Consider the following 24,527-nt stretch of genomic DNA (forward strand, 5'->3'; position numbering starts at 1 on the left):
GCATGCAGTCATATTTGGATGGGAAGACATGATGAATGTTAGATTAAGTCGCACACCTGTCTGGCTCAGAGATGTTGCGTTTAATGCTGAGCAGCCAGCACTGGTGGACAGACGAACCCCCGAGAGTTCATGAAAGAGGCAGCCGGAGCAGCAGCTCATTTTACATGCAGCGCTTGCTGAGGGGAAGCCCTGTATACACCCCGAGCCCCAGTCATTATCGAAATGCATTTTTTTCTGTGCTGCCTTCGTTTTTATGCAGCAAGACAAGAATTAATGTTTTATATTCCTCTTTGTTCAGAGGCCTCTAGAGATGATCTTTGCGCCGGGTGTGAGTGTGTGTAAGCGTCCTGCTGTTATAGCATGCCTCTGGCATGTTGTGACTACACGTGTGTGTGTGTTTTAAGTAAGTGTATGTTAATGTGGGCTGTGCTCATACAAGTATATGAATAAAAGAGTTACAGCAGCGAAGGTGTTAGTGCATTCGTCCTTTTACTTTACCAGAGATTTTTTTTTTTTGTTACCTGCTGTGGTGTGGTGGAACAGAATCAGTGCTGCTCTGTGGTCTTCCCAAGTGACGCTACCCCCACCCCCCCCCGACTGCTGACCCAGCCGCCCCAGAACACCCCCACCTGCTCTCTCGGAGTGATTTGCAAGGCACTGGCTGTCCTTCAACAATTGGTTGCATCTGCGACTGGAAGCACTTATTTCCTCAGCCTATCAAGCTGCCACTAGCCTCAGCCTGCTATAATTGTGCTGACCACAGGACGTGTTGCTGGAAAAAATGCACCGGCTGCAAGGAGGAAGGCAAAAAGAAAGAACTGAAGTCAACTCGCTTTTTTCCTTTCTGGTCGGTTTGGCTGCAGGATACAGATTGTGAGACTTGAAAGGCAACAAAAGACAAACGCACTTGTATGGGGCTTAAAACCTCAAGCCTTATACTTGTTAAAAGATTCAGGTCTTTTTTTATTGGACTGCACATAATGCCCGATATCTGAGATTCAGTTTTGGGACTCAAAGTCTGACTTTAATAAGATAATATTATTACCTAGATATTGAGGAAGGCAGTATGGAAAATCTGAGCCCAGAGACCAACTGGACTAATGATTACTATCTTGAGCCCACACTCTACCTCCGTTCACCTTTGCCCAAAAGAGAGAAATTCATAAACACAATTATTTTTAATAGTTCTTAAATTTTACAAACATTCTCTGCCATTTTTTCAACCAGCTTTCCCATTTACATGACAATTAAAAAAAAAATCAGCTTTCCTCAGCAAACCAACTGTAAGGCAGTTACTCAATGGCATATAAACACACCAAATAAAGGCTTTAGTTCCCTGTCAGCTGCCTTTGCCCTTCTCTGGCCATAAAAATGATGTTCTGCTTAATTTAGCTATATCGTTCAGTATTAGAGCTGTCAATCGATTACAATTCTTAATCACCATGATCATAGCCTGTCAGTAGTTAATTGCTAGTAATTGCAAATAAATTCCACAATATCAACTATCAACACAATATCAAATACCACAAATATCTACTCACAGTTTGGTTAAATCGCTTATCAACATAGCATTAGACACATGGAACTGACTTCGTGTAGCTAATGAACTGACAACTGATTAAAAGAGTGATACATTTCTACAACAGCAAAGTCCCATAATATGGCTCATTTATCTACATTTTGTTGTAGCAATTAGACAAACTCACTATGGTTAACAGCAGACGTTACTGTTATTACTATAACATTACTATTTATGCTTGTTTGACAGATGTTTTAATGAACTTTGGGGCTTTTTACTCTCAGAGTTGTATTTGTTTGCACTATACAGTATGAGAGCCGTCCACTGTAGAGTCTCACCTCACATACAGATCCACATTAAAAGAAGCCACATTAATGGCATCAAAATATTAATGGTGCTAACAGAAATTTGATTGAATTTATTATCACACAATTAGTATAAGCAATCTACAGACTATTTAAAGTGCTATTTAAATCAAGTGAGGTTAAAACCTATAATTAATCTAGTCCAGTGTTGTAGTTTGTTTGGTGTAGTTTCACTTTATTGAGACTGGTAAGCGTGGGTGTTTGCATATGAAATGAGGTGACAATGTACATAATAATGAGACATACACCCACAGGCCACTGGCCCGTACACATGTATTAAATTCAATCCAGTACACCAGCCCTACTATGAATTCTACTTTTACAGTGTTATAGTTTCTGAAACTATTGTTTTTGTTTTGTTTTTTTGAGGTCGTGGTACATAGGTGATGGAGTTATACTGGAGTGCATTATATTAAGAGGTGGTTGGAAGGTTTTGGTAGGGTGTCAAAAACCTTTGAACCAACTCTTACTTTCATGCACTTCACTATGACTAATACTTCATAAATAAACACACCATTGGCTGTTGGTGAAGAAGGAAATTGTCATAAAGTTGGGTGAAGCATTTCCTTTCCAACAGGATTAAGCAGATAACAGGGCTCGTCAGATTTATTTAGGCAGTAGATGCCGTTCAAGGGAGTTTGTAGGAAATGTTAGCCTGTACATAGTTAGTGAAAGAGTTAGATACAGAATTGAATTCATACTAATTTGAAAACATGTTCAGTTTTAATGTTTGTTATAATAGGTCAAATGTTACTGAGCCCGGGTGTAGTGTACACTCGTATTCTCTCTAATTGTGTTTAACTAGTTAGAGCAGAACCTTAGGTTATTACAAAGTAGGTAATTACAATTGCAGGTGAGCGCTGGACTTTTGGACGACTGTGAGGGCACGAATAGCATAGCAGCTGAAAAGGCCATGCTGCTGGGAGTCTGCTAGTTAAAAATATGTCAAATATTAATTATAAGATTGCTGATATTATATATACTCCTGACTGATAAATTTTTTATTCTTTGAAAAGAGTGTTGTAAGCTTTTCGGCAGCACACATACAGTGCAGTCCTTTTCAGACCCCCTTTACTTTTCTCCGTTTTGTTATGTTGCACCCTTTTACTACAGTTGAGGGGGAAAGTAATCTATCTATGCTGAACACTATGATGATAAAGTGAAAACAGAATTTTAGAAATGTCCGTACATTCATTAAAAGTAAAGTTATTAAATAATGATAGGACATGCGTGTGAACTGTAACTTGACTGGTCAGCTGAGGCGTTTATTAGGAAGGTGCTAATTCTGGTTTCTTGTTAACAGGCAGCAATTTATATGCAACATACATTGTGTTGCATAGTTGCTGGTTCAATCCCCGGCTCCTCCGGTCACATGTTGAAGTTTCCTTGAGCAAGACACTGAACCCAAACTTAGTGGCTCCCGGTGAGTGTTGGCCAGCTGCATAGCAGCTCCCCCATCGATGTGTGAGTGTGTGTGTGATTGTTAGTGTGAATGGGTGAATAAGAAGCAGTGTAAAGTGCTTTGAGTGCCAATAGGTAGAAAAGTGCTATATAAGTGCAAAGCATTTGTCATTTCATTAAACCCTGTGATAGAAGTAGGTAAAGACTTAGTAGGCACCTGGTACAACGGTTCACTGACGATTTGATCACATTCTATAATAGCAGCAATGGATTGTATGATACAGCCAACCAGGTAATAATAATTGCCGTAGTTTCCCCGAGCACTGCAGGAGGTAAGAGGTCAATACACAGAATACTGTTTTGTTAACCCCAGAATGTTGTCTAGTGTCTTCAGTGCTACACCAAACAATTGTGTCCATGCTGTTTTAGTTGGCAGCTGTTCCTGTGCCAGCTGCTGCCTGCTCATGAGCACCTATTTGCTTACCACCCGGGCAGCGCGCTTTTGACTTTCACAGTCAAAGGTTGCATAAAGACAAACATTCGCCGAATGTCAAGTATAAACAGCCAAAATAACTCAAATAGGCTTCTGATACTTTTCAACCCAGATAAAAACTGACCAACAGAAACAACACCAGCAAAAAAAAAAAAAAAGACTCACTGGGTGTTAGCAAGCGAGAACATGCTAATAAAAATTATAGAGGGTCACGGTGCGGAGCAGCACCTCTTTCTGCACACATCTCTGTGCCTATAATCCCAGTACAAATCAAATCCCACTGCCACGCTGAACCTGGATAATTGCAGACAGGGCACTGATAAGCCCTTGTAATGGAACTCTGTCAATCATTTCATACCACATACCCTGTCCCCTCTGGCTGTTTGCTCAAATTGAATGAAGAAATCCAGGAGCCACTGACATTTAGGTCCACTGTGCTGCCGATTGTGGGATGAATATTCCGGTTTAATTTCATTAACTGACAGAAAGTAAAAGCAAATTTACCGTATGAAAAGCAATTATGACGCTGCTGACTGGAGCTTTTATGCTCAGGAAAGGTCCTCCTTTCATTGTCTGTCTGAGTGGAGGATGGTTCCCACCGTTTAATGCATGGGAAATTTAGCGTGCCAGGAAAACACATTGTGGAAAATTGTTCGGCCTCAAGGTCACCGTTATCCAACTCTGCAAGTCATTGGCTGGTTTTCGAGTAGTTGAAAGTTCATTTAGCTGTTTAGGTAATATGTTGCTTGCTGTTTTCATGTGAAAGTCACATGCTCATTTTGCCAATTTAAATTTGTGCTTGATTAAAAGGGATCCTTTCATCAAACAGTAACTAATTTGAAGCCATATAAAACATTACACTAATTATTTTGGGTAAAAATATTGACTGTCCACCAAATATTAGGAACAATAATACGGTTAATTAAATAGTGCAGAATTTAATAGCCTGCATGAAATATGCTTTTTAAAAACATTGAGCACAGAATACTAAAACAGTAAATTACATATACTGATACATGCTGCTTGTGTCGTTTCCAGTCACTGCTGCTTTGTTCAAACCCACAGCTGGTCATTTGCAACGACAGCTTCTTTGTTAATCAAACTAAATTTATAGACTGAATCCTCATCTATTTCCACACGCTGTTTAATAATTGAATATCTGACATATGCGTGTGACTAAGGATGATTAAAGAAAGCAGACAGAGGAAGAAAGAAGTCAGCCAAGAGAGGAAGTAGTTCAACATAACTGATTTTTCTTCCCCTTTTAAAAACGACTGGAAATATTGTCAAATAATAGAAATGTAGAGTCTGTTGAAGACGTATGTGTTGTGAGACCCGATGACACAGTGGAATGTTTTTACACGGGAAATGTGTACAAATGAAAACACATCAAGAATGAACGTTACCCCGTAGTCCAGCTATTCCAATCTGAGTAGTAATCATTTTACAGACCTTCTGATTTTAAAGGAGACACAAATGCAACAGTGGAAATGTGACACCTGCACACAGCTGAAGAAGTCTGTTGGGTGAGTGAGTTAATAATTAGATATAATGGACACGTGTGGGCCAAACAAAGAACATAATACATTTTAACAAAAATTATTTGACATTCTTTGTGGCAGTGGCACAAACATGACAACAGTCACTGTAGTCCCAGATCCATTTGCAGTATCTTCCAACCTAACACCTAAAACGCCTAAATGTTTCCCACCATGTTAGTGTGGGAATTGTGTGTTAGCTTGTTTTAGCTGTACAGTTTTTATAACTGAACAAATCCCTTATCAGTGCATAGAGCCGCTTTGTGCTGAATATCAGCTTTATTTAACTTTGCCACACAGCAGAATTTCATGTTGACCTGATATTGTGTTGCCTGATGTGCTAGGTGTGTCCAATTTACAGAGATCCTGTTAAGGTGTTATTTAAAATGTTTGCTATATTTGCCAAACCTCCGTCGAGATGTTTGGATGACCGAAAACTAAAACCTCACTAAAACAACCACACATAAAGCAAACAAAATGTAGCAGAAAATAAGTGTCCAGTATGTCCACTGTGTGTGTGTGTGTGTTTGGAGGACAGAGTCTAGCTGAGGTAAGACACATTTTGACAGTTTATGCTTTTCTCTGGACAAGTAATATAGGATCTGTAAGTAACAAGCCAATGAAAGTAGTTTAATAAAACACCTGCTGAACAAGCACAAACCTGCAGCGAAGCGATATTTCAGCTTTCCCCTGGTTTCAGTAGGTGCTTGTTTGCTAATTGCTAGGGAAATTCTAAAACGAGACGCAGCTCTGGTTGTCTCTGAAAGACTGCTAAACAAGACATTTGTTTTGTTTAATATGATGTTGTGTTTTGGACTAAAGCTAAAAATGCACAATGAGAACCCTCGACACATTTTTATTTTATGTAAAATAAATGGACGTTGGCCTGGAGTGCCGGTAAAAACACTAACCAAAACACAAAAGAAGACCAACACAGCTGGGAGACAATTTACCGCATGACTGTTCAGCTTAGATAAAATTTAACTACACGTATCTGCCCACTATTAGAACAAACTGCCAGCTGAGTGCATGGCTTAAATAAATCATTAAACATATATATCAACTTACAGGCAGCATAAACATAGTAATATAGAGTTGTAGTAGTTTTCATAATTAGCTTTTTTATTGTATAGTTTTACGTGTCACAACTCACGGGACTTCATGCAGGATGTCTTCAGCACATTGTTTTAAGTTATGTATTTTGCAGGGTTTAGTCTTATCCTTTTTAAATCTACTGAATCCATGAAATTTGGGGATTTCAATTGCAGCAGTTTGTGTGGGGCTTGGCTCATCCAGAGAATCGAAAAGACTGGAACATGTAAGCCTCTCCAGGTTATGGCTTGAAGAAGTGCAGCATTGATTGAAGTTGAATTGAACAAACATGCTTCTTACATGTACAAGCAAACTAAAAGTGAACCATAAACACAAAAGTGGCTGTAATGTTACTATGGTACCAGGCTCCCATTAGCATCAATCCACTAATATACATTTTAGCTTTGGTCCAAGGCCAATTGGGTGAATAGTGGTGACATTGGTAAAACATTCTGTTACAGAAAGAAGTTTCCATTGTGTTTTGCTTATGCAGGCTTTAAAAATGTAAAAACGAATAAAAAAATACTTTAATTTCAAACTACATTCCAGTAGTTTGACACAGTGTACTGTTGCTAAAAAAAAACTTAATATTTTGGCTTTTGCTGCATTGACCATCTTTTTTTATTAATTACTTAAAGCACCAGTTGATGGAGTAGCAGTCTTCCAGTTAAAAGTATCATTGTTACCACAGTGTTGAAAAATGGTATTAGCATCAATTTTATTGTAGCCTATTGAAAGTAAGTATTGCAGAATAGTTAATTTAAGAATGGTAGAACTAAGTACAACCTCAACTTAAAAAAAAAAAGTTGGGAAATGTGTAAATGTAAATAAAAACAGAATGCAGTGATTTGCAAATCTCATCAACTCATATTTTATTCACAATACAACATAACCAACATATCAGATGCTAACACTGAGACATTTTACCACTTCATACAAGATATCATCAGTTAATGGTTCGATCCACGGTCCCAGCTATATTTTGAAGTAACTAAATCAGGAATTAGTGCCTGTGGTGTGCACTTACTTTGTAAGCTCTGGTGAGCTTACACATCTGGAAAAGCACCATCAATGCTGAAAAGGACAAAAAGGTTTTAGAGCAACATCTGCTCCCATCCAGACAAAGTCTCTTTCAGGAAAGGACTTGCATATTTCAGCAAGCAGCAATGCTAAACCACATACTGCATCCACCACAACAGCATGGCTTTGCAGGAAAAGAGTCTAGGTGCTAAACTGCTCTACCCGCAGTCCAGTTCACCAATAAAATCATAAAATCGTGAAACAAAAAATCTAGCAACAAAGTCCCAGGACTGCTGAGCAGCTAGAAACCTGCATCAGACAAGAATGGGAAAACATTCCTGTTCTAAAACTCCAGGAACTGTTCTCCTCACTTCCCAGATGTTTACAGACAGTTGGTAAAAGAAGAGGGGATGCTGCACAATGGTAACCATCCCCCTGTTCCAACTTTTTGAGATGTCCCCGCTTTTTATTTGCGCATAGTCATTTACATGGCCTTTGGTTTCTAGTATCCCTGATCTCTGGCAGGACGGGGTCGGGCTGCTACTGAGGGAACATTCAGGAATATTCTCTTTAGCTAAGTGGGGTTAATGGCCCCCAAAACCTGATTGTCCACCCCAGTTGTCACCTCCTGTCTTGTTAGGTGCCTGCTGTAGAACTTGTCACACTATATTTTTCTAGCAGTTGCAAACAGGTAGATTGTCCCTGTGAAGGGATGAATTTTGCCTCCTATTTTATTCTTATGCATTTTAAATTTGTATAATCTTAATTTGAAGCAAAGCCACCTACCACACCTGTGATACACCCTGCAACCGCTGACCGAACCCTTACTCATACATTTGTTATATTTGCTTCTGAAAATATTAACAACTGTAGGAAAACAGGCCTCTGCACTTTAAACAGATCCATCACGTAACAGTGAACTGAGATGAGAAGTACAAAATTACAGAAAGAGTGGTGGAAAAAAAAAATCAATCATGGCCTTTATATCCACAGCTCCCACTCCAAAGTATCCTGCTGATTGAGTGCCATGGGCTGTTCTCTCTTTTCTTCCTCTGAAAGTGCCCCTTCTGAGGCAGGAGAATAGCCTGACTGCATGGGAGAGGTCACTACCTACCCACCTGTTTTCCGGAGTCATAACTCTTCCAACTCTTGCTGATCCAAGAGAGGACCGTGAATTAAAACGTGTTAGTCACACAGAGAGCTAACGGTATACATCAGTGAGAGAAAGGGGCCACGTCAAAACCCCAAAGATCTGATTTTAACATTACAAAATGTTCTGGGACTGAGAGGACTAATGAGCAGACAGGTTAGGACAGTCAGTCAAGAGAAATATCAACTTTACTTGTACTGATTGTTAGAATTTCTAATTAGACTTTTTATTCAATTAAAAACCTAAACATAGTTATTGGTAACACACAGCGACAGAATGCTCAGTTTTCTGCGAGATGTCTGAAATATTCCAGTGCTCCACTTAAAATGTACACGTCTAGATAAGACACAGACTTCAAACATTTGTCAGATGACACTGAAAGGAAAGTTAACATGAAAAGAGCCACACATCCAACTTTCTTCAGATAACAGCAATTACATTTCGACAGAATCTTTTGTTCTCTTTTATTTTTGTATTTTTAACTGCATTGTTGGTTGGTAACCCGCAGCGGGCAATAAGCAGGCTTTTCATTTTATGTAGTGAAACAGCGGCAGGATATTTCACTGGACATAGAGCAACTTGGGCACAGTGAGAGACCCTTGAGGCCAATCTGCCAGTTTGCAGGTCTCCTCACAGCTTTTTCTCAACAAGTCTGTCTCGTTATTAAAGCAGGGAAATGTCACAGAATGAAGAGCCGGGTAAAGGAAGATGACCAGAGGAGGCATTCTGGAATGTGTAGCAAGGGTAGAGTAATGAGAGGTGGCTGCTGTACACTTTTTCCTTGTAGCCACACGTGAGGTTTTGTATCTATGTTCATTCTCCTCAGTTGTGAGGCTTAAACAGGAGAAACAAATTGAAGTCCAACATACAGTACTTTGTGTTGGCTGGGATAAGTAAAAAGGTAGTGCAGATTGAAAAAGTCCTTGAGACTGATTCCAGAAATGTTTCATTACTCTTCCTGTGTTCTAATTGTGTGTCGTGAAAGAGAGTGAGTGGGAGATGAGAACTCAAAGTGGTCTGTGGCAAATGATGAGAGAGTGATAAAGTGAGGCCCTCCACATTCTGACAGTGGTTGAAATGAGATGCAGAAAGGCCAGGACGATGACAAACCTCCAGGGAGACACAACGAGAAACTTTAAATGGATTCTTATTTTGCAAAGTCTTGTGTTGCATCTCTTTGCTTGATACGTGCGCTGGCCGCTGGGGAGGCTGCATGAATTTTGGTAACCTGCCAAAAGAGAGACGAGAGTCAGAGCTTTCAACAGGTCTTTTTCATTTCCTCACGGCTGTTCCCTTTCAGGGGTCTCCACAGCGAATCATGTGCCTCCATCTAACTCGGCCCTCTGCATCCTCTTTGGTCTTCCTCTAGACCTCCTGCCTGGCAGCTCTAACCTCAGCATCCATCTACCAATATATTCACAGTTTCTCCTCTGAACATGTCCAAACCACCTCAATCTGGCCTCTCTGACTTTATCTCCAACACATCTAACATGAGCTGTCCCTCTGATGTCCTCATTCCTGATCCTGTCCATCCTCGTCACTCCCAAAGAGAACCTCAACATTTTAAGCTCTGCTACCTCCAACTCTGCCTCCTGTCTTTTCTTCAGTGCCACTGTCTCTAAGCCGAACAACATGTCTGGTCTCACCACCGTCTTGAACATCTTTCCTTTCATTCTTGCTGATTCTCTTTTATCACACAACACACCTGACACTTTTCTCCACCCGTTCCAACCTGCCTGCACTCACAAACAATTCTTGGGTCCCTCTCATTCACACACATGTATTTCTATCTTGCTGTGGCTAACCTTCATTCCTCTGCTTTCCAGAGCAGACCTCCACCTAGATTTTTCCCCACCTGCTCCCTGCGTTCACCACAGACGATTTGGTATGGAGTCATGATTTGCATGTTTAATTTATCATGTGTTTTACTTCGGATGCACTTCCTGACACAACCCTTTGTGGTTGCATCAGAGTTGTCAACAGGACTACTGAGCAATAATAAGTAGTTGAACTCAATGTGAAGTAGAGAATATGAGAATATAATGATCTGTAACTGAATGATGTAACCTACTATAAGCATCATGTTTTATTTATCTTTGTTTACTTCTATACGGACTTCAGGTACGTAGTTTAGAAAACTGTTTGATGTAACATGCAGGTATGATAGCAGCATCTTAACATTTATTGAGTCAACTGTATTTTTGACCCTAGCTAATTCAGAAAAAAAACCCCAAAAAACATCATAGTAGGAAAGTGGTGGTGTTGGGGGGGTATCAGTTATGCTCCATGCTTTAGTGAGTGTTACTTTCTCGTCATGACCTCTGCTGTGCTAATGAGCTTTCTGGTACTAATCATACCAACCAACATCCCACTACACCACTCTGGAATCTATGTGCGTAGAATTGAGAAGTTGCTGAAGCGAGCTGCCTTAAAGGATCTTCAGCAGAGAACAGTCTAAGAGTCCTGGTACACCCTGCGTGAGACAACAGCCCTTTCCGGACAGTCCTCAGGTCAACACAATAGACACTACATTTACATATTACCTGGTATATTACATATTTTGGTGGTCCATTTCATGACTAAAGGAGGGTCTTAGAAAGTGAAAACTAAAATTGAACGGAATCCACTAAACTTACTAAACTCTAAGCAGAGTTTACTGTGAATTGTATTCATGAAACCATTGGAAAATAAGACAAAAGACAAAATGCAGCAAATCACACCAGATGCTTTGGAGTTTATGCCAGTTATCCTTCTTGTGTGTAATTCTGACTAAGTAGGTGTTTTTGCAGGACACAGTAAAAGAAACCCCAAAGCTTCTTCTCCACTGCCTGATATCCCCCCAGGTCACTTTGCTTCCCAGGTAAGCCTGCTTTGGTCATCAGCGACTGGGGACGAGACACACACCCAGACACACACACAGATGGACATTAACTGATAGGGAAAGTGCACTGGCAAAAGGCCCGCTTAACACCTCCACCCCTAGATGATGAATATTGGAAACACCATCATTCATCAACAAAAAGTAAGCAAGCAACAACGTGTCAGCCAATATAATATCCTTACCTCTGATGGGCTCAACATTCATGTTAAAGCCCTGTAAGAATAGAGCCCAACGCATTAATCACTGATTTGAGTTTCCCATTTGCGCGATAAAAACAAGGCGATTGTGGTCTGTATAGACTGTAATTGGACAACTAGACGAACCTAGATACAACTCGAAATGCTTCAGTGCCAATATTAATGCGAGAGCCAGGAAAGGCTCCAATTGCCTCCACTTTTGAACCAACCGGCCTAACATCCTCCTCCTCCCACATTTTCCCCAGGTAGACTACTGTGGCCTGGCCGAAGCCACACTTTGCCAGGTTTATAGTCAAATTTGCCTTTGACAGTCTCTCAAAAAGCATTGTCAACTGCTGCACGTGGTCGTCCCATGAGCTTGAATAGATAACAATGTCATCTAAAAAAGCCTCACAGCCTGGCACCCCTAATAAAACTGTATTGACCAGTGACCGGTGCTCTCTTTTGTGTTTTATAGTGTAAAGGTGTGTATAAAGTGAAGAGTGATGAGAAGTAGTGTGGCCAATAAAGAACAGAAGAAAAGAACAGACAAGGAGAGGTTAACCACAATTCACTCCAATGAGGAGGATAACATTGGCACGATTACAGGCAACTCAGGTACATGTCAAGACGAAAATCTAACGCAGGCACAGACACACAGACTGAGGGACCAAACAAGGGCGGAGCTGACAAATGTAAAAGTTTGAATAGGGAATTAATGTGAACCAGAACGATCAAGCCAAGACTAGGGGTATGAGCGTTAATACATAAACAGGGGTTGGAGAAAACTAAAGAATAAAATATTCATACAAGCTCAGTAAGTAGGAAGTAAACTAAAGTCATGGATAAGGGAAAGTAAGAATCTGAAAACAGGGACCAAACATAAAAGGGAATAAACGAGAGTAATTAACCAAAGAGCAAGTCAGTGGGCTTGCAAAAACTGAAATGAGGGGAAATCAGTAACTAATAAACACACTACAGAAACTGCAAACTATAAACTAAACCTCAGTCCAAATAGAATTCCACATAATACAGGTGAGGTAAACCAGAAAGCAGGGTGTTCTTTCTTGGAGTTAAGACAATGAGAATCTGGCACGAAACTCAGGGGTGAGCAGAGTCTAAATAAAAAGGGAAGCAGGTGAAAATTAACTGAGCTGGAATTAACTATGGAAATGGAAGCGGTGATAAAGGGGCCACAAAATATTAGTGAATATGAAGAATCGGATTGTGAAACTATCACATATGGGCACCTATATTGCGGTTGCAGACTTGCACCAGGAATGGGGAGTAAAACCAAGACCTTATCGTCCGCATTGAATTGCCTGTGTTCTGTATTCTGATCAAATGTTTTTCTTGCCAATTCACAAGCCAGATAGTGTCTGAATCCAAAAGAACTAAAATAATCAAGCAAAGTCTGTGGCTCATCATATTGGCTATTTCTCCCTCAGCAGATTAAGAGGACCACGTACAGTGTGAGTGAACACAAGCTAAGCAATGATTCCTGTACCATCTCACGTGCAGCTAACATCACAGAATGAACGCCTTCATCCCAATTCCTGTCAAACTCAAGATAGTATGCGTGGAGCATGTTTTCAGGGTTCTGATGGAACCTCTCCAATGCACCTTGTCTCTCTGGAAGATGTTCAGAAGATAAGAACTGATGGTGACAGATGTTTAATTGCTTAAGAAACTGCATAAAGATACCTGACATAAAGTCAGACCCCTGATCAGTCTGCACTGCTTTGCAGAGAAAAACATTTCACCAGAGTGTTCACCACCGCCGCAAATATTTCACGCACAGGGAAGCGAGTGAATGCACATCACTGTCAACAAAACTTATGGCCAGCTCTGGTGTGGAGGAAGGGACCGACCCAGACAACCAAGACATGATCAACTAATGGAAAAGGATGTAAAAGGAATGGTGGAACAGTTGGATTTGGTTTGCCTGACATTTGCCACACGTGGCAGGTTTTATAAATGAAATAAATTGTTGATGGAATTATAATTTGATTTACCACACTCCAATCATCACCTGATGACGCAAACAGGAGTGTCCATTCACGCATAAGAAGCAAATGTCGCTAAGTAGCTAAGTGCCATATTTGCAGTCTCTTCCTTAGACACAACCAACTCGAAAAGAGATTGGAGAGAGGGATCCAGTTTCTGCTCTGACACGAGGTCTTCTCGTGAAAAACGCACTTTACCAGAAGCATCTTACTCATCACAAGACACTAGAACAAGTGAAGAAGAAAACAGAACGGTAAAGAGCAAGGTACATCTCCCACATCAGGATGCCTCACATGCGGGTCTATCCTGGCATCAGACCCAGCCATAAAAGTGTCTCCTAAATCAACAAGAAATGTATCACCAGATGATTTGAATTGTTTCTTAGCCATAGCCCGTTTTACAACACATACAGAAAACACCCTAGGATATTGTCTCTTAAGATCATCAAGACCGTCATTTGGGACTGCTGTGACTTCAGGGTTGACCAAAATCTTAACTCCAGCCAATCCATTTCCCAAGAGCAAAGTCATCCCCTTAATTAAAAGGACAAGCTGGTACCACAACACCACCAGACACCAGTTCTGACTCCAATTTCATACAGTGGAAGCTGCAATCAGAATAGTCACTAGCACTTTAACATCGCTTTTTGGCAAAGACACTGTGCCCTTCATAATAAAAGTTGAATAAATGTCCAAATCCGCATTCTCACTTTTCAACAAACGAGGCAGGGGAGGCGTTTTAACCATATTGCAACAACAAGGGCCATATATCTTTTTGCCAATGCAACGTCTTAGCTACTCTCTCGAATATGACAAAATATTTTTAGATTAGATTAGATTAGATTCAACTTTATTGTCATTACACATGTAAAAGTACAAAGCAACGAAATGCAGTTTAGGTCTAACTAATAGCAGCAATAGTGCAAAAGCAGGATATCCAGTTATTGTATAAATAAATAAGTTAGTATCGTAAGCGGAAATGTACATAAGTAGAAATTTAAGGAAACTGGATATGTACTTTGGTGAGCTTACAGAAGTAAGAATATAACAATAATAATAAATAAGGCTATGGTGGGCAGTAGGGCAATGGATATAGTGCAAGTAAATTATGAACAGACGCTATAAAGTGATAGTAGTGCAGTGTGTTTTTTTGTTTTTTTTTTACAGTGACTGTAAATGCACAGTTTGCAGTGCAAATGAGCAGTTTGTGGTAACATAACATAAACGTTATGTGTAAATAGTCCAGTAGTGCAAATGACATTGGGAAAGGGGGGTTATAATGGGGGGGGGCAGTACATGAGGGGCAGAGGGATCAGCGGGGTGCAGAGTTCAGTAAAGAGACAGCTCTAGGGAAAAAGCTGTTCTTCAGTCTGCTAGTCCTGGTTTTGAGGCACCTGAAGCGCCTGCCGGAGGGCAAGAGAGTGATCAGTCTATGGCCGGGATGAGAGGAGTCCTTATAGATGTTGTGAGCTCGACGCAGGCAGCGTTTCCTCTGGACGTCCTCCATGGCTGGAAGAGTGGTCCCTGTGATGCGCTGGGCGGTTTTCACCACCCGCTGCAGTGCCTTGCGCTCTGCAACAGTGCAGCTCCCACACCAGACTGTGACACAGTTGGTAAGTATACTTTCTATTGCACAGCGATAGAAGTTCACCAGAATATCCGAGGACAGCCGATTCTTCTTTAGTGTCCTCAAGAAGAAGAGGCGCTGGTGGGCCTTCTTAACTAGACTGGAGGTGTTTATAGTCCAGGACAGGCCCTCAGATATGTGGATCCCCAGGAACTTGTAACTGGAGACACGCTCAACAGCCGTTCCATTAATGTGGATGGTGTCATGTGTATTTCTTGACTCTTTCCTGAAGTCCACAATGAGCTCCTTTGTCTTGGAGGTTTTAAGGAGCAGGTTATTGTCATTGCCCCATGTGGCCAGGTGCTGAATCTCCTCCCTGTAGGCAGTCTCATCATTGTTGCTGATGAGACCAATCACCGTAGTGTCATCTGCGAACGTGATGATGGTGTTAGATCCGTTCACAGGCTTGCATAGGGTGAATAGGGAGTAGAGGAAGGGGCTCAGTACACAGCCCTGTGGTACACCAGTGTTGATTGTGGTGGTGTTGGAGCAGATGGTGCCGGATCAGACTTGCTGCGGTCTATTGGTCAGAAAGTCCATAATCCATTTGCAGAGGGAGGTGTTGATGCCCAGGTCAACAAGTTTAGCTATTAGCTTGGATGGGATGACCGTGCATATCATTATCAAAGAAGGGCAGTACCAGACGAATGCATGTGTTCACATCAAAATCTATTCCCCTGATTTCCCTGAAGCATTGCATAACTCTAACTTTTTGATGTGCAGCGCTTTTCTTTTAGTCGGTTACTCCATCCTATGCAGTTCAAACTACATTTGCCTCTCTTTAAGCGGCACTTCCTTATTAAGATCTTTTTCTTTAAGTGCTACGCGGGGAATTTCAACCTATAATTCCAGCTGACGAAGTTCAAATGTAGGGTTTTCTAATTGAAGTGATGGTGAAACAGGAACAGGACTTTCAGACGGTAAAACACTTTTATCCCTCCATGTCACCTTGCTTCCCAGGTGAACCTGCTTTGGACATCAGCGATCGGGGAGGAGACGTAGACATTAACTGATAGTAAAGGTGTGTGATACGAGGCGTGCGTAACAGGCTACTGTTGCCAATGCTTGTTCCCTGGAAATGAACATTATTATAAGATGACGTCCTCCTTAAACCTGAGATCCATAGAGGGTGAATAAATTGCTCATCCTCTCAACTGAGAGGAACTCAACTTGTGAGAGTAATATGCACATCAATAGACACAGCCTCCTAATGCTCCCCAGCAGGCTTTTTAAAGTGAGTGTCTAAACAGGGATCAGACACCAACCCCTTGAGACAGGAAGAAACAGCCACAGTGAGGATGACTGCTCTGATAGACACAAACCTAGCCAGTAGACACTGGCAGACCATGCAGGGCTTTGCTGCATTAAGCATCACCACTCCTCTCCCATCCCTTTCATCAGTTGGTAAGACGTCAGCGGGATTGGGTATAAGTGTGACAGGGCTGTTGGAATGACATCCAGTTTACAAACATGCCCACTAACTGGAGATTTCACACATGCTAAGAAATAACCATTACAGGCAACTTGTGAATCTCCAAGATAAAAAACTAGTCTGCCTTGCCGAGACCAAATCTAGCAAAATGTCTGTGGCAGTGTTTGGTTCATAGCCAACTGAAGTGTTGGCCGAAGTAAGAAACGGACCTGAAAAGTTCAGTCAAAGTGGGAAACTCAAGTCCCCTGCTCCAGGTCCTCAAACAACAGGTAGACAGCATGTTTCCCTGAGACAAGACAATCACCACTGCCATCTCCTGATGTGGAGGAGGCTTAGGGAAACCATACATCTGACATTGCAATGCAGGGGAGAGTAGACATAGTGATCACTCTTTCCTGACATGTGTGCACACTCGCTGTAGGGTTGTAGGGGTCACTGTAGGGAGCACAATCAGTCAGAACATGCTGACTGGTATTGTCCACCCTACAGCCATTACATGTAGTACAAACCTCACTCACTGCAGAGTTGCCTCTTCTCTGGAGCACACTAGCAAAAATGGGTCATCTAGGTCTGTAACTTTCATTCTCTTCCTGCCTAGCATTTCCTGTCAGCCTCACACATCTGAAAACTGGGGGTGAAGTGGGAGGTGGCCAATGAGTATTCGGAAGGCAGACAAATGTGCTGGTACTGGTACCTCAGGAAGGCAGAATGCAGGAGCTTCCTGTGTGAAAGTGGGAGAATCTCTAAGGTCTATGGGGCCGATCCAGTAATCGGGTGATCAAACTTCCTGGCCTTCATTGACAGCATGTGTCAGGCCTCACTTTACCAAACCTGAAAAACTGACATGGAGTGATGAAGGGTCTCATCTAATTTGAAAAATTCCCATCTCACAATCCTGCCTAAGGCATGTGGGAATGCATCAAGTACCTGCAAAATGCACTTCACTCGTTAAGAGGTTACAGGGTGTGAGCCTTAAAAAACAATGGAAAAGGCCGGAAAAAGCATGAAGTGTTTGCACAAGGCTTATGACTATACTGAACATAATAATAGTGTATTGATAGCATAGAGCCATTCAGAGAGTGGTCCAAGCAATGGGACAAGCTGTGGGTACGCAACAGGCCGATTGCTTCAGAGGCTAAAAGAAGGCCTTCATAAGGGCTTAACTTGGGTCGGCAATGGGTCATAGTAGTCGCCCCCCAGGGGTGAAAGACACTTGAATAAGAATGGGCATAGCTGGACTGGCTTCAGATTCAGTAGTGAACTTCACTGTAGTTCACTGCAAAAATGGATCAACAACCAACTCATACAAATCGACACCCCCCCCTTACCCCTACACCATGTGTTGTGCTGTCTCATGACCAAAAGGTCATAGGCCGGCACCTCAGGGAGGGTAAGAAAAGAACAGTCCCCAGTGAAATGGCAGAGAAACGGGGTGATTGTAAGCACTGCAGAGATCTGTGGGCTGTGTGCTAACGGTACTGGCTAAATGAAAGAAACAGAGATGGCGCTTAGTTGAGGCTCTCTTAGAAGATTTAAACCTTTATAAAGCACGTGCGTGACACGTCTATATCTCGTAATGAAAGTGAAGTTGCCGTTGAGGTATATTGGGAAGTGAGTAATTTAATTTTGCCATTACTGTAAATGGTAGTAATGGATAAACTGCTCACAACTGGGAATGTACTGTGCACAGTGCTCTGAGCTCACCCGGTCATCGTATATAGAGATGCCATGGGACTAAACAACAAGGTGGCAAAGTAAAGAAACCATATTCAGGTAAAACTTCTTAAACCTTTTTCAGCATATAGCTGCTGCACATAGCTATGATGCACGGATGTTAATATCAATTACAACATAATTCTAAAACAGGTCAGTGTGCACATTTAGAAAAATAAATAGTGCCTCTTTGACAATCAGATTCCTTGGTGTATTAAGTGGCTCTTAATGCGAAATTGCTGCTGTCTTGTTGCAGCGGAAATAGCAACACAATCCAGGCAACTGATGATTATAGAGATATCAATGTCAGAATTCTGCAGAGTCTGATTGCTATCATTAGTGTTCATTGCTCATTAGTTCTGAGAGCAGCTGACAATAATGTGTATTGATTTCTGACAGTAACTCATGGGACTTTTAGGACACAGTAAAGGAAGGTTGAAAAAAATGAGAGAGAAACTACTTGAATGTGGCTGTGTATTAATCAATAAAATCAATGTTTGATCCAGATTGTGTGTGTGTGTGTGTGTGTGTGTGTGTGTGTGTGTGTGTGGTGTCTGTTGAATATGCAAATACCACTGATGGTCAATAACTTTGACCACTTTCATACAGAAAAAAAAGTTTTCTGTAATTGAAAGGCATCTTCAGATCTTTGGACAATATGTGTTGAACTAGTCTGTGCAATGAAAATTGGTCAACATCAGACAGAATTCCAGTGCAAATGAATCAGTGTGGTGGGTGTTGGAATGCAGGTATTACCATAAGCCCTTGGGGAAACCCCAAGATGATTGATTCACGAACAGTAATCTGGAACAGTCCAGATTACTTTAGGCAATTTTGTCTCGCTTTGTTCCTCACTTTGCATTACTAAAAATTGGAAGTGTCACGATTTCAGGAAAGAAATTCACATATTTAGGAATTGAGCTCGATTTCAAGATCAATGCAGCTTTTGAAGAGCTTGTAGACTCATTAGGTCACTGTCGTAAAGTGGGTTTGTTTAGCAAAAAACAAGCTTTAGGGTTGGGTTTAGGTACAAAAATCAGAAAGTAACGATTAGGGACAAAATTGTAGGGTGTCTAAAAAAACTGATTACATTTACAACAACAATGACTAACATTATCAAACAGGATACAAACTTGTGTCTTCTTTGAAAGTACTGTAATTGGCCACCCATCTGCCTCAGTCTTCTCCATGCTGTGTCACAAACTCCATCAGCAAATGCAACTCTGGTAGCTGAAATATGTTGCTGCTTATAACTTTCCACATGTCTCATTCCTTCAAACTATGACAATACGTAATAGGTGTCCAAACTATAACTATTAGCTGATAATGACTAAAAACCTTATCAGTCTGAGATGCACATGAGCCCATGGAGCATGTGGATTTGTGTGTCTTCCTCTATTAGCACCTCTTAGCTTTCCACACATCAATGACCAATATGAAACAAGGGGAGTGTTTCTAATGCAGCAATGTGCCTTTCACAGTTCTGTGGAGAATTCAAAGACTAATAAAATCTGCAGTCCTGACTGCTATATCAGGTGTTTGGACAGATGGGTGTTTAAGACGGAGTCAGCAGCTGTTCCGAAGTGTCTGAAAGTCACATCTGGGAAACAGTTGTGAGTTAGGGCTGATCTTGTCAGGTGATAGACTCACAGATGATGAGCATCGTGAAGACAGTGCATGGCTGAAGGAATATTAGCACAACAGAGACTACGAGACAAGCTTATTTAGGCATCTGACAGTGATTTAGCAAGTTTCACAAGGTTAACCGAGGTGTTTGTCCTCTATTTATACCCCCTTAAACTGTCACATTTTACAGCAAGTAGACATCAATGACGTCTAATAATGCAGAAATATGAATGAGTTCCAATGCCATGATCCGTATCCATTGGGTTTTATCAATTTAACCTGTGAAGCACAAAAGGTCAGATTTTTGCAGGAGGTGGCAGCTGATTGTGGTTATAGGATGTGGGTGTATCTGGATGCAAAATGTAGTGTAGCAGGATTAAAAGCACAGTCTGCATCAAAACTCAGTGAACTCCCTCCCTTCTGCTAATCCAGTCATCTGATATGACCAGATGATGTAGTGATGGAAAGTCACTTTAATCAGTTATAATGAAGTTGGAATACAAAGAATGTAGAGAAACTTTCTCCACCCCTGCAGCTGTGTTTCCAAGCTCATATTAACATAAACTCAACAAGTCTCCGCTGCTGATTCATCAATGAGAGATTTAACTTTCACTTTGGTCACTGAGGTTAGTTTCAGTGCAAGAATAGAGGTAATTAACGTTACTTCTCCACAAGAGGAAGCAGGGATGCTACCTCAAGCAGATATATTGCCTCTGGCTGTCTTCACCCAACACTTTCAACAGGATTAGGAGGAAATCATGATCAAAGGTGTGGGGATTATATTGGACATTTGGGGCTGATAGGTAGGGGCAACATGTGGACCTCGACATCCCTGTACTTCAGAGTCAGGCGTTGACCTAGTTAGAAAAGGTCAGGTGAGGAGAGAGCCGTAATAGAAACTCACAAATAGCAATAATTGTGTTCAAATGTGTACAAAGGCTCTGTGAAATAAGTGTATCAATATGACACATATGACACAATAATCGGGTTGTTGGAAATATACAGCTTCAGGCTTTTTATGCGAAATCCAAAATCAAACAGTTTGAACTGTGGCCTTGAAAGACCTCCAGGGTTGCGTCAGGTTCTTTAAATAATGTGAGTGGGCGTCAGGTCAGGTCAACATGACAAAATTTAATCGTCTTCAGTGTCAGATACAGTAAGAAGGCTTTTACAGTAATTCATAATGAAAGAAATAGCTTTGTTGGGTGCCGAAAGCTTAACGTAAGATTTTCCCGTAAAGCTCTGAAAACATTAAAACAACATTGCTACTGTACCATCTCCAAATTAAAATGTTTCTGTCCTGACTTTGCTCTCATCCCCATGTATGGAGCAGGATTAACTTGGCAAAGAAGATTCTGACAATAACTCATCTCAGTCAAAACCCCCATTCCATTACTGAAGGACAGGGCACACTTTTCCAAGTACATTAATACATTTTGCTATATTTGATTAGTGTTCCCTCAAAAGAAATTTCAGCAGTCAGCTGAGTATTTGAAATGAGTGACTTGCTGACTCGCGGGTCAGGAAAAGGTGTCCAGTTTGGGCGTGCTACCGGCCCACCTTGTTACTAATGACAGCTCGAAACACAAGAGCCGCACTAGGTTTGCGTCAGGTGCTCGGGAACAAGGGCAACCTGATCTAGGTCATATCCTGATCTAGATATTTTAATGCCTGATAATAATATATATCACAATAGAGCAGATTTTCAAAAAATTACCAAATTCTTGATGGTGCCAATGATTTTCTTGTATTTAAAATGATACACTTAAAGAAAGCTTCTTATTCATATTTTGTTGTTTAACATTAACCCGAACCTTAGTGCAAATTAGTTCGTTGAGTTAGCTGCTGGCTAATGTTAACTAGGCAACAGCAAATTCACCTCAAAGAATTTTAATACGGCTTCTTTTGTTTGGCACAAGTTAAGAAAATTCCCAACAAACTACACGTGTTAGTTTTTTGCATGTGGTGCTTAATGCTGTGCCACTTAGAACCTACATACGTAGTTTCGCATAAATACCATTGGTTAAATTCACCTCCTGTTCTGTATGTACCTTATTATACCCTTACTATTATAATATTTACCATATTACCTTCACACTCCTGTTTGTGTCTGTTTCGCCATGTTGTTTCATTGGTGTTTCATGGAAAAAAGTTAAGCCTTGTTTAAATGACAAAAAATACTGCCAAAAGTTTTGGATCCAGAACACAAAGAAAAACATAATGAACAAAACATGGGAAGGTCTACGATTTTCTATAATCATGCAATATAAATCAGCACATGCAAAACCGGCCCTACACTCTGTCAAGAGGCCAATCTGAAGCATTTTTCTACAGTCTGAAAATGGCGAGTGAGACATTTTCTTTTATTATATGGGTCTCTACACACAGGGACACAAGTTTTTCAAAAGCAAAGGAAATTGAATGTTGCATAGTATGTGACCTTAGTAATGTTAGTTTTGTGGTTTTACTGGAGATATTTGCCACTTTGTTCATTGACCAAGAGCAGGGACACCTGGACTTTTGTCACACTGATGTTGTAACGCAACCACTCTGTGAACTCTCTGCAAAAAGATTTCACTATTCCTTTAAATATTTGGCAAGGCCAATCTAAAGAGACTGAGCAAAGGACATATAACAATGTGAAAGGTATGTGCACCTCCCACTTCACACACTGCTGGGAGTCTCCATTCCTGCCTGAAGGCTGCAGAATAAATTAATTCACCAGTTAACCACAAGCATATTTGGTGCCTTGAACACGGTGGATGGGAGGCGGTTCATCACAATGCAATATTTAACAGTCCACTGAAGGGTGAGGCCTTTGTCCATCCACGGGACTCACACAGAACATTTGCTGCAAAGTGAGGCGCCACAACATCAATAAAATATGTGCTGTGCACAAGACAGTGGCCGACTCCTTCTCTACTACTGTCAGATGATTTCCTAAATATTAAATCGATTCAAGTAATGTAACGTTACAAAGTTTAGGATTGGCAATGAGAGGATAGGTTCACAGTCTTTAAAGCCTTTCTTGAAATAGTCAAGGCCACACAAACACTGAAACAGAATTTTCCTGCTGTTTATGCTGAAGAATAGGAGATCTCTTCCTGAGGGGATTTCAGGGGTGGTGGTGATGGGGGATATTAACCGCAGTCTTGGTTCCATGCAAATTTAGTTGATCTAATGAAGCTAACATGAGGTTTCAGCATTTTTGGGTTTAGGTTTAAGTACTGTACAATAAAACTTTAAGATGCCATAAAATTTGACATCAAGTCAAGGTGGATTTACTGGGACTAGTTAGACTGACTTAGTTTTAGCTTTTTTCAAATAATAAAGAAAATAATTTAACACATTCATTACTACAAGAGCAATGTCACAATTTCCTTTAATGTAAAATCTGCATTAAATCAAAAGTTGCTCCTCAAACAGAATTCAGTCACTCACTGTTACTCTGTCCTCTCTCTGATCTTATTCACTGCTAGCAGAGGGAGGAGCTGTTTGGGTTGGGGGAGCTGCTGTCTGGGGCGCGGAAGCATAAGGTCCACTACACTTTGCTAAGTTTTAAGATACTATTTTAGGCCAAGGGTTAACATACAGCATTTGTTAAACCGCGTTTGTAACACGTAGCGAAAAATCTTTCCATGTTTAACACATGGAAATAACAAGACTGGGGGGACGGATGAAATTATTGCTTTGCTGCATGTTTATTCTTGTGTTTTAATCAGAATACTTTTTTAGCTTGGCACACACACAGAGCTAATACTGGAGCATAGAAACTGTGTTTCATATCAGATGTACTCGTGCAGCTCGCTGGTCTACGTAGTACTCAGCTCCACCCTGATCCACACAGACTGAGAGAGAATAGAAGGAGTCATTAACACTGTAACTATGTTCAGATCTGCTGATCTCACCTACTGATTTAAGTGCTAATAAAATGCTGAGAATCAGTCTGCATTCTCACTAGGAGCTGCATCTGTGTGCCCACATTTTTACATTCACATCCTCCAGATTTTAGTGGCAGAAGTCTTGGCTTTGAACCTTCCTCTTTGATAAAGCTTATAGTTAGTTATAGTTATGCTGCTATAGTTTTACACTGCTGGGGGACCCACCCCCCGATGCACTGAGCTCCTTGTCCCTCTCTCCTCTCCTCTCACCCCACAACTGTCACCACTGTATGTCATTAACTCTGTGTGTTCTCTCTCGTAGTTGTCTTTGTCCTTCTCTGTCTCCCTCTCTCTGTCCCTTTCTGCAGGTGTCCCCGGCTTTGAAGCTGTGTGTCTTCCAGCCTGCAGCTACTGGTCCTACCAATCTGCCCGATGCGTTGTTGTTGCTTTTCTTTTCTCTCTTCACTTTCCACTTACACCAACCGGTCAAGGCAGACGGTCGTCCACCCTGAGCCTGGTTCTGCTGGAGGTTTGTTCCGTTAAAGGGAGTTTTTCCTCTACACTGTTGCCTATGGCTTGGTCCAGGGGGAATTGTTGGGTTCTCTCT

This window comes from Channa argus, chromosome 19, assembly GCF_033026475.1.
Source record: "Channa argus isolate prfri chromosome 19, Channa argus male v1.0, whole genome shotgun sequence".
Lineage (NCBI taxonomy): Eukaryota > Metazoa > Chordata > Actinopteri > Anabantiformes > Channidae > Channa > Channa argus.